At 56.8% G+C, this 11,173-nt stretch overlaps 2 long non-coding RNA genes across 2 annotated transcripts; one reads left to right on the plus strand and one right to left on the minus strand.

Moving 5' to 3' along the window:
* Positions 1-40: 40 nt before the first annotated feature.
* Positions 41-7,814, minus strand: LOC108530848 (uncharacterized). The gene is made up of 4 exons (XR_001886003.1): positions 7,481-7,814; positions 6,216-6,339; positions 5,066-5,180; positions 41-3,419 (listed from the first exon to the last, which is right to left on the minus strand). It is a non-coding gene; the product is annotated as an uncharacterized LOC108530848 (long non-coding RNA).
* LOC108530849 (uncharacterized) lies at positions 3,795-9,012 on the plus strand. Its single transcript, XR_001886004.1, has 3 exons — positions 3,795-3,822; positions 4,807-4,896; positions 8,732-9,012. It is a non-coding gene; the product is annotated as an uncharacterized LOC108530849 (long non-coding RNA).
* Positions 9,013-11,173: the final 2,161 nt, after the last annotated feature.

Raw genomic sequence — 11,173 nt, forward strand, 5'->3', positions numbered from 1 at the left:
TTTTTTTTTTTTTTTTTTTTTTTTTTTTTTTTTTAAGACAGTCTCGCTCTGTTGCCCTGGCCGGAGTATAGTGGCACAATCACAGTTCACTGCAACCTCAACCTCCTGGGCTCAAATCATCCTTCCTCTTCAGTCTCCCAAACTGCTGGAATTATAGGCTCACACCACCATACCCAGCTAATTTTTGGTGTTTTTCATTTGTTTGTTTTGTAGAGATCGTGTTCTGTCATGTTGCCCAAGCTGGTCTCAAACTCCTAGGCTCAAGCAATCTGCCCACCTTGGCCTCCCAAAGTGTTGGGATTACAGGCGTGAGCCACTGTGCCCAGCCAGTTGAGGTAATTGTGTTCTTAGTGCTCAGCACTGGAAGAGGAGCAGCTCCTCCAATATGTGGGATCAGGTGACAAGCGCAGAAAAGGTGCCGTAGATGACCAGCATCTTCATCCCGGAGGAAAGGAATCCAAGCTTCATTCTTGGTAAGCCTCAGTTTCCCCATTACTAAAATGGAGACATTACTTTCCACACAGGATTCTGGGGAGGATCCATGGTGAAAGGGTGTTTTGGCACAGGGCCAACACATCCTAAATGCTCAGAACAGGGTAGTGGCTGCTGCTGTTGCCACTATTACTGCTTTGCTTAAAACATAGCTGCTTCCACCAAAGCTGCCATCCGGCTGAGAAGATCAAGAGAACACACCCAAATCAGTCAGGGAAAATGCAATCAGACACTGGAACTCTGGGAAAGGAGGATCCTGGAGGGCTGGGCAGTCAGGAAGAAGTTCTCAGAGGAAGTAACGTGGGGCTGGACTTCAGAGATGGGAGAGTGAAGCCAGCCAGAGAAGTGGGAAGAGGGCATGCTAGAGGGGAACCTGCTGAGCAAAGCCCTGGAACAGGAGGGTGCCCTACAGGTCGGGTGGGCCTGAGTGTGTGAGGAGCAGAGAGGCCAGCTGGGTTTGGTTGGGTGCTCCGGGGGCCTGACTTACCCTGGGGAGAGGAAGAGGGGAGACTGGATGCTAACTGCCACCTCTAAGGAAGGACTGTCTGCCTTGAGGCCCATCCTACCCCACCTGCACTGCATCCCAGCAGAAGTCCCGAGGATCTGCAGGGGGCCACTGACACCCACCCCTATGTATTCACCCCCCTGACATACACCAGGGCTTCTAGAAATCAGGTGGCTGCTCCCTTCTCCCTTTATTTATTCCCTGTTTTTTCCCTTTTCAGGAGATGATAATTATTCACATCATCGCGGTGATTTACTTGGTAATCAGAGCCGCTCGATGCGGTGGCCGCGGAGCCGAGACAGACGAGCATTGCCTAGGAGGACGGGCCGGGGGCTCAGCCCCCCTCCCTCCCACCTGCCCCGCCTTTGTTCTCTTCGAGGTCTGCACCCCCGCTGCCTGGCGGGCAGTGGAGGCGCCCACCCGCGCGGACATGGCAGCAAGCTCGGGGTCTTGGGAATGAGTGTGCACATGCGTGTGCCCGGGGGGAGGGGAGTTTGGGGTCTCGTGTGTTGCTGGGTGGCTGACTTGAGAATGATGGAGTACCTGTGTGCATGTTTGGGGCTGGTAGTGGTGATGGTTGGGAGTGTACCAATGCATGAGCATTGCGGTCAGGTGTGTAATTGTAATGTGTGCACCTGTGTGATTACCGGGGGCCTAGGGTACATCTGTCTCTGCAGGCTTGTTCACAAGTGCAATGGGCAGGTGCCCAAATATGTGTATTTTAGGCACATAGCGGGGAGGAGAAGAGAGTGGAAGCTCCTGCGCTGAAGCTGTCTGAGGTGATCATGGAATCATGGATGTGGCAAGGGTGGGTTCTAGCTCAGTCTCTCCGACCCTGTCTGGTTGGGGAGGTGGGCTGGGGGCGGCGGAGTGTGAATCAGCTCAGATCCAAATGCCGAGTTCTCCTGGGTCAGTGCTGGGGCCCCGGGGGTCACGTGAATACAGATGTGGCTGTGTTCACACGTGTCCGCAGACCTTCGCCCCCTCCCGCCCGCGGGCTGGCGCAGTGACGGTGACCTCATTACCGCCTCCGCAAAGGCCCCTTGAAATCCCTGCGCCGTCGCATTTGGCTGCTCAAAGTGATGGGAACGGCCTGCGCTTCCTGATCAATCGCTTAAAATTCAGGGTCGGCTCGCTCGCGGGAGAGGGCTGCCTGCCAGCCCCGCGCACCGCGCTCTGCCGCCTCCCCCTACACCCCCTCCTTGCTTTGGGGGGGCAATGCTGTCGTATTGGAAAACATCCCCGCGCTGGCTGGGGGGCCCGGTGGGGCCAGCGCTGGAAGCCGTTCCACTCGAGCAGATGGCTGTGAAACTTTGGCGGCGAGATAAATTGGGTCTGACGGCGTGAGGCCGGCTCACAGATGGGCGGGATTCTCACGCCGGCCCCCACGTCCGGCCGGGCTGCGGGCAGGGCCGACACCGCTCAGAGCCCCCTTTGGGCACCCGCCTCGCCAGCACAAGCCTTCAGGAGGCCACCCATCCGGCAACAGCCTTCCTCAGCCGAAGGCAGCCTCCACCACATTCCTTCCGGCCCCAGATCTCCCCAGAGACGAGCCCAGAGGGAGGGACAGCCCCCAACCCCCGCCCGGTCACCTCCGCCAAGCTGGCAGCTGGGCTTTCCCCCTCCTCTGCCATCCGCAGAGGCCTGAAGCGTGAAGGTTAACAGCTGGGGGGGAGGCTGCGTCTCCCTCTCTCACCCCCGCCTGCTGCAGCCCCGCCTACCTGCCAGCCCAGGGGATGTCGTAAACAGGGCTGTGAGGTGTGTGTGTGTGCGGGGGGTTGGGGGGTGACTGAAGCGGGGGAGAGAAGAGAGAGTCAGACAGACAAAGGGAGGAACGAAAATGAGCAAAAGGCGAGCGGAGACCTGAGCAGAGACTGAGGGACAGAGACAGCTAGAGGCAGAGACAGGCAGAGAAAGAAATGGAGATGGAGATGTGGAGATAGACACGGAGACACCCAGAGAGAGAAGGGAGGGAGGAGGAACCTCAGAGCCAGAGAGGAGACACACAATGAAAGTGGGAGGAGGGCGAAGGACGGGGCGAGGGGTCACGATACTGGCAGAAACGCAGAGCTGCGGACGACCGTGGAGGGTGGGGACGAGCCGAGGTTGGGAGCAGGGTGCGACCCTGGGCTACCCTCACCCCCGCCACCAGAGCTGGGAGCCAGAGCGAGGGAGCGTCGTTGCCCCTGGGTGCGCCCTCCATCGCTACGCCACTTGCCCGCCTCGGTTTCCCCTGGAGCGCTAGATGAAGGAAATGGCGGGGTGGGGGAGCTGTGGGGGTCGGTGGGTGCTGCACGGCCATCACACTGCAGCAAAGCTAGCCTGTCTCGCAGCCTCCCTCGCGCATCAGTCCAGCGGGCAGATATCGATCTGGCCCAGCCAAGCTCTACACTCGCGGCCTGCAGCCCGTTCCGTGGCGGTCCTACAAAGAAAGGGTGGCTCACTTATCGGGCCTCCCCGCGGGGGATTCTGCACCAGAATAACGCCCCCGGGACCAGGGTCAGGGCGGCGAACTCGCCCCCGCCTGTCCCAGCGCGGTCCCATTCGGCAGGCCCAGGTACCCTGCGGCTGGGAGAAGGCTCGGGTGACCCCCAGCCCCGCCTCCTGCAGGGCGCGCAAGGCCAGAGGAAAAAATCTTCGCTGAGTTGATGAAGTTGAAGTTTCGTTCAGGGCGTGAAGGAGACAGCCAATCAGAGGGCCGTTATTTACATAGGCTCTCTGATTGGCTCTCACGTTGCCTCTTTAGAATGTTACTTGGAGACTTTCACAGAATGAAAAGTCCCCCGCTGGGGGTGGCGGAAGGCTCAGAACCTCCAAGGTTTCATGTAGGGCTCCCCAGGCCAAGCTTTGAGGGAAGATGGGGAGCTTAGATACAGTTTTGTCCAGCTCTCACGATACAAATCACCAACTTGAGTCTGGAGGGACAGAGAGGTGGAGCTTGGCCTGGATCCAGGAGATGAGTTCGGCCTAGCGCTCTGCAGTGGGCCCACCACCCCTGACACCTAGATGTGTGGTCACCTTGGCCGTGGGGAGGAGGGGCGTGGTCCTGGCAGCCCCTCTCATCCAATAGCGAGAGAGGGGCTGATTCAATGGTTTGAGGGAGCAGGAGCAGGGAAACCTGGCGGTGCCAGTCTTGTTTGTGACCGGACAGTGTGGGTGGTATCGCCATAATGGTCTTGTTTGTGACCGGACAGTGTGGGTGGTATCGCCATGTTGGAAACCCAGCAAATAATGCAGCCCCAGAGGCAGGCCAGGCTGACCCTGAGGTCATGTTTCACTTGACAGCCTGCGCCGTCACACGTGAATACAGGAGAGCCCAGTGACAGGACGGAGCCTCGGGGCCTCGAGGAGTGGGTTTGCTCTGCAGGGAGTGGCACTGGGCAACCCGAAGCAGCTTCGCACTGCCCCGCATCCGCACTCCCGGGTCCAGCAGACACTGAGTCACTCTTGGGGATGGGGGCGAAGTCAAGACATTGGCAGCTAGGAGCAGAGAAGTTCTCTCAGAAGGCCTCCACCCTGCCTTCCCCACTGAGTCGGCCCCGCCCACCCATGCTGGGAAAAGGCAACCCCCTGGGGTTGCCATTCGAAAATCCTGCCTGGCCTCCTGGCCCACACTTCTCCCCAGGGGGCTCAGCATAGATGACTCAGGACTTGGAGTGGGGCTGTTAAGGGGCAAATGTGGTGGTAGGGGGGCCTGAGTGTGTGGCTGAGGCTGGAAAGTCCCTCCACCATCTGCCTGTAGCAAATTGAGGGGCAGGTAGGAGAATTCACTCTAGTGGGGTTCTAACCCTGCCCCAATTCTTTCACAGTGACACAGTCTGGAGACCCAGCTCTGTCACTCAACTCTACATAGCCTTCACCCAGAGCCTGACAGTGTATATGAAGGAGAGGCTATGCCTGTGAGTCCTTGCGTGCCAGCAGCTGGCCTTGTGACATGCCCCTGTGGGACCTTGGGTTGCAGTATCAAGTGCTAGGGCAAACACACATTGTTTGCAGAAGACCCAAGGACCCCACAGCCAGTGCAGGATATCTAAGAGACTCCACCACCTGCCAATCCCCAGAACTTACCCTGCTAATGAACCAAACTTGCTGTGTGACTTGGAGTGCAGCTCACACATCTCTGGGCCTCAAACTTCTCTGTAAAACCATGCCCTCCTGAATGTACCATTCCCAGTGGTGGCAGCTGCAGAGAAATCATAATAGCAGGGGCAGGGTCCAAGAAGGGCCTGAGAAGCTGGTTCAGCCTGTGGTCTGGGAGCCAAGTGGGGCAGGGACAAGATTGCCAAGTCCCACGGTTCTCACCAATTCTCATAATCTCATCTCTCCTCTTGTCTTCCTGCCTGCCTCATAAATAGCAGGAGACTGGGCTGGGTCTGGGGCAGGAATGGGGAGCTGCATGTGTGCATTTGTGTGTGTGTGTGTACACACACATGGGGAGGGTGTGAGAGCCTCCCCCCCCCCCCGCCGCTGCCGCCATCGTGCTCTGAGAAGCTGAGATAATCCCTCGCCATCTGTCTTGTGTTGCTAACCCACTCAGCCGGACAGCTGCCCGGGCCACAGCTCTACAGGCAAGCAGGCAGGGGAATGAGGGGTATGGGGGGAGCTAGCCAACTCCGAGGACCAGGCAGCAGGGACACTCAGTCCTCCCATACCAGAATACCCCTGCTCTAGAAAGGGAAAGTAAAGTCAGAGAGGGGACAGGCAGGACTTCCCCCATTCCTGCTTCTGAACCTTTGAAGGAGTGGAGGAGTGAAGACCACTCCCTGATGTGGGGGTTGGAGGCCAAGCCTCCCAGAATGCAGGAAGGTGAACAGGATCACTGTCTAGCTTATGTTCTCATGAGCCCACACAGATCACTGTGATGGGAGGGGCACAGTAGGACAAGTCAGGCCCTCTGGACCCAGGGAAGGGAAGAAGGGGTCATCTCATCCTTCCCCAGCCTCCAGACAGGCCAGTGTCCCAGGCCTCCCCAGTGGTCAACTTCCCAGAGCCAGGAGGAGAAGGCAGGCTTCTAGGATTTTGGACAGGTAATGCTTAGTGTACAGGCCCATTGTTCTGATGAGAAAACTGAGGCTCAGAGAGCGAAATGACTTGCCCCAGCTCACCCCATGAGTGGAGGAGCTGGGACTTGGACCAGACATCAGGCTCCAGCAGCCCTAGCTCTGTAGCCAGTTCTATCTGCCTGCTCCCCATCATCAAGTCCCTCACCCTGCCTCACCTTCCCAACCTGTGGCTCTTCGGTCCTGGGGCTCTGATGTTCTGTCAGCTGAAGCCCAGCGACCAGACTCTCAGCGGTATGGTCCCAATGCAGTCCAGGGGATTTCAGCCATGACAAGCAGAGCCTGAGGAAGGATGAAACCATGCACTTAGTGTGGGCTCCCACCCGCCACCCCCTCCCTGTCAATCATCTTTCACCTCTCCCACACAATTAGCATGCTTCCACACACATACACTCTCAAATACAGATCGTACACACTCATGTGATCACACAGGTCCTCACTCACAAAAAGACAGTCACACCTACAGGGCTTGAAAACATACAATCTTACAGATACAAAGGCAAACTCAGACAGCCTCTCACCTCCTCACACCAACACATAGACCCCAACACTCACACCAAACATACATTCCACCCCCACAACCGCCACACACTGTAGGCTCCCAGTTCCTAAATCTCACCAGCTCCCAACCTCCCAGGTACTCCATCTTACCCCACATGAAGCAGTAACCCTCCAGGGCCAGTACATTGGTAGGAGGGAGGACCAGAGAGAGGTCTGCTCTGCCCTTCCTGCCTATGGGTGAGGGCCCTCCAGTAAGGTGCTGGTGAGCCCCCGTACCCTCCCCATCCCCCAAGACTTTGGAGAACTTCTACCTGGCCACAGATCCAAGAGAACAGTCCTCACCTCTTGCCCACAGGGGCTCACAGCTCTCCTAGGCCCAGGAGGAGGACAGGGACTGGGGGAGGCAACTGCCTCTCTTCTGAGGGTCTCAGCTTGCTGGGAAATGGCACATACCCAAATAATCTGACAGTATTCTGAGGCCCCACAGGACCACAGACTTCAACTCCTGTTCATGATCCAACCACTACATACCCTTCTTCCTAAACTGCTGCTTCTCTGCCTTTTCCCCATTCCAACCAGCCCTTAAGGGACCCTGGAAGCAAAGGTGAACTGACACCCTCTCACTCCAGGCTGGAATTTTGCTCTCAGATCACTGTATTCTCTTGAGCCAGAGGGAGCTCCTCCCTGAGCCCGGCTCTCCCGCAGCTAAGGAAAGCCCAGGCGCCAGATACACTCACACATTCATTCACACACAATGTGGCACACTCACACCTGTCCTCACACAGATGCTCACCTGCATACATCCTCACGCACCCTCACAGTCACACTCACACACACACACTGTCCCACCCTCCTGCTCTCACACGCTCACTGTCACTCTCATGCTCAGCCACACCTCACCCTATCACACTCGTGGCTCTACCTGAGCAGGCCAAAGCTCGGGGGCCCTGAGGTCCATAGATCACTGGCAGAGGCTCAGAGGCTGGTGTTGACAGCCCGGTTGTACAGGGAGAGGGGAAGGGCTGCCACTGAGGCCTGGAGGGTCTTGAATAATTCAGAGTGGTGGTGGCAGTGGTGACCGCAGCCTGTCAGCTGCAAGGAAAGGCTGGTGGCTAGATTGTTCCGGGAAGCTCGCTCCCAGTGGTTTGAGGAGAGTCAGCCCAGTTTGAGGGCTCACCAAACACACAGAGCACTTTTCCCACACGCTTTCAATGAACATCCTCACATGGGCCTGCACAGCAGGCATCATGGCCCCATTTTCCAGGTGAAGAAACTGAGGCTTTCATGAGGGAGAACTCACAGCTATAAAGTAGGGGCCTCCAGACTCCCACTCACACTCCTCTCCCCCATACCCACATATGTCCTGGAGAGAGCTTCCTCTGGTCATCGTGCCCAGATTACAATGAGAGATGCCAGCCATCTGAGGACACTCTGGAATGTGATGCTGTGGCCTGAATCCACGAAGCACCTGGCTCAGGGCCTGCACATAGTAGGCACTCAGTTGCTGCCTGCCAAATGAGGGCATTGTGCAGAGGCAGCACGGAGTAGCCCGGGGCCATACCTCTGCCTCTTACCCAAGTTGCTAAACCTCTCTGAGCCTCAGTTTCCTCATCTATAAGATGGGCACTAAGTGTATTGGCCTCATGGGATGTTGGTGAGGACTAACCGGGAAAACACACCTAAGCCAGTTAACCTGGGTCTGGTCTGTAAGAAGGGCTCCACATTGCACCTAAATTGTGATGCGGATATCTTTGCCACAAAGAGAGACAGCCACAAAGTGGTGGTCTGCACATACCCGTACTCTCTGCCTGGGGCATACTCTTTTTTTTTTTTTCTTTTTTTTTGAGATGGAGTCTTGCTCTGTTGCCCAGTCTGGAGTGCAGCAGCCGGATCTCAGCTCACTGCAAGCTCCGCCTCCCGGGTTTACGCCATTCTCCTGCCTCAGCCTCCTGAGTAGCTGGGACTACAGGCACCCGCCACCGCGCCCGGCTAGTTTTTTTTGTATTTTTTAGTAGAGACGGGGTTTCACCATGTTAGCCAGGATGGTCTCAAACTCCTGACCTCGTGATCCGTCTGTCTCGGCCTCCCAAAGTGCCGGGATTACAGGCTTGAGCCACCGCGCCCGGCCTGGGGCATACTCTTTACTGTCCTTTGCTGTTGTCTCCTTTTCAAGGATGAGTGCTTCTGCTACTTTCTCCAGGACGACAGCCATGAACTCCTGTCATATCCAACACCCCCTTGCTGCTCCCCACCGCCTTCCTTGGCACCCAGGTGGCTGATCTCCTATGGGTCTTGCTGGCTTCTCTACCTTGTATGCTGAGGGCGAGCCCAGCCTGTCCCAGCTCAGGGTCTGCACATAGTAGGTGCTCGCATGTTGCCTGCTAAACTGACAGCCCATGTCAGCACAAAGCAACCAGCATTTTGGGTGCATCCACAGTTAAACCACTGAGGACACAGGTCTGTTCTCTGCAAAAACAAAAATACCCCACTAGTCATGTCTGATGAGAACCATAGCAAAAGATCAGAATGTGGTGGCTTCACCCAGAAGCAAAGCATCAGGCTCCAAGTCATGTCCCTGACCTGAAGGGGCACCTGCCCAGACCCAGAGGTACCAACTCCTAGAGGCAGCTGGCATGTGACTACTGTGCCCAGTAGAGAAAGGCAGAGACACTCAGTCCCCAGAGCCCAGAGCCCCGAGAAAATTATGGAACATCCTCCATATTTGATTCAAAATAAAAACCACAGTAAACCATAGACCCAAAACTTACACGTCGGCTGAAATTAAAATAGCTTCTTGCTACGTTTTCTGGTTTCAATATTCTGGATAAGCTCATGGAAGCTGAATCAGGCAATTTGTCTGTCTCTTGCTTTGTTTCTGCTGTTGCCCCTGCTTTGCAGGGATCTCAGCACATGCTTGGTCTCCCCTCTGAAGCAGACCCCAGCTGGGTCTGGGGGGGTCCCCTGGTCCTGCACTCCCAGGGCTGACCCCCCCAGGAAGTATTCATGCCCATGCACATCGCCCCCATGGGTTCTTTTGGCCCCTCAGTAGGGGAGCAGGACCAGGGCCCAGCCTTGGCCAAGAGTTGCCCCCAGCAGATCTCTCTCTGCCACTGCTCCCCACAAGGTTTCTAGCACCCCCAGCCCCTCCCTCTTCTGGGGAACCTTGCGGCTGGGCCCGTGCCTGCGGCGAGTCTCACCCCAGTATTATTTTAGTCGCAGACAGACACGAGGCAGATGGTGACAACATCCCTTCCCCGCTCCCCACTGACGAGCCGTTGCCGCCCTGAAGCCTCAGGGTTCTTCTCCCTCAGGAATATTTCAGTCCCGACTCGGTGGCTAAATGCGGCTGCTCGTGTGAGACAAGCGCACATCTGCGCCTCCTCCTCCCTACCCCCTACCCATTTCCTGAGGCTGAGCAGAGAGCCCTGGGGAGGCCCTGCCCACTTGCAGCTCTGCCCCATCCTCCCAGCTGCCCTACTGTGTGCCAGGCATAATGCCATGAGCATGGTACCACTGGGAGAGGGCAGTTACTGTGCCCACTTTACAGATGAGGAAGTTAAGGCTCAGAGTGAAGCAGGGGCCATCCCAGATCACACAGCAGGAGAGGAGGCAGTCCGTTGGGCCCCAGTGCACCCTGGAGACAGACACAGGCTCCTTCTGCTCCTTCTGCTCCTTCCCTACCCCTCAATCCTCTACCTTACCACCCCTTTGCCTACTCCAGGCAACTTGCCTTCCTAGGAGCTCATTATTTCATTGTGCCCACTCTCCTGCATCAACTTGTAGCCCAGGGCACGGGGCTAGCCAGCTAGCTGGTCCTAGCTCAGTGGGCATTCGGCTGTAATTGTGACTACCGAAGGCAGGATGGACAAATGCAGGAGGAGGCCTCTTGCATGAGACAGGCCTGGTTTCAAATTCCAGCTTTGTTATGACTTTGGGCAAATCACTTCACCTCCCAGGACCTGTTTCTTCATCTGTAAATGCACAGCAGCAGTATTGCCTCTCCTTACCCCTAATTCAATGAGTGACTGCTATATTCCCAGCACCTAAAGCAGGGCCTGGAACACAGTGTGTGCTCAATGCGTATCTGTTAAATGAATGACACAGGTAATGAGATGAGCATCAGCCCTGGCTCTGTGGAGCTGGTCCTCCCTGCAGCCCTACCCTCAACAAGGCCTGGGGCCAGCTCTGCCTCAGTGGCCCACTAGGAGCTGAAGTTGGTCACAAGAGCCAAACAGAGCCTTCTCTCTAGGCCCCTCCCCAAGCCCCACAATGCAAAGTGCTTGGAGCTTAAGGGGGCGGGCCATGGGCGGGGGGGCCCCATAATAGGCCTGGGTGCCAGCCAAGTGTGGGAGTTGGGCTGAGGTTGTTTTGGTTCCCTCATGCCCCCTTCTCCAGCCACCCACCCTGACTTGCCAGGGGCGGTGAAGCTGGACAAGGGCTCTTTGAGGGCTTGGGACGCTTTCTGGGCAGGTGAGGACATGTCTATTCCCAGTCAGGCCTCCTGGCTGTGGGCTCCCTATCCCAGCACAGTCCAACCCCCAACCCCCCGCCACACCTCAGCTGGCCTTCTGGGGCTGGGCCAAGATACACACTGACAAACCAGCACACAAAAACA

The sequence above is a fragment of the Rhinopithecus bieti genome, unplaced genomic scaffold (assembly GCF_001698545.2).
Source record: "Rhinopithecus bieti isolate Rb0 unplaced genomic scaffold, ASM169854v2 scaffold_8674, whole genome shotgun sequence".
Classification (NCBI taxonomy): Eukaryota; Metazoa; Chordata; class Mammalia; order Primates; family Cercopithecidae; genus Rhinopithecus; species Rhinopithecus bieti.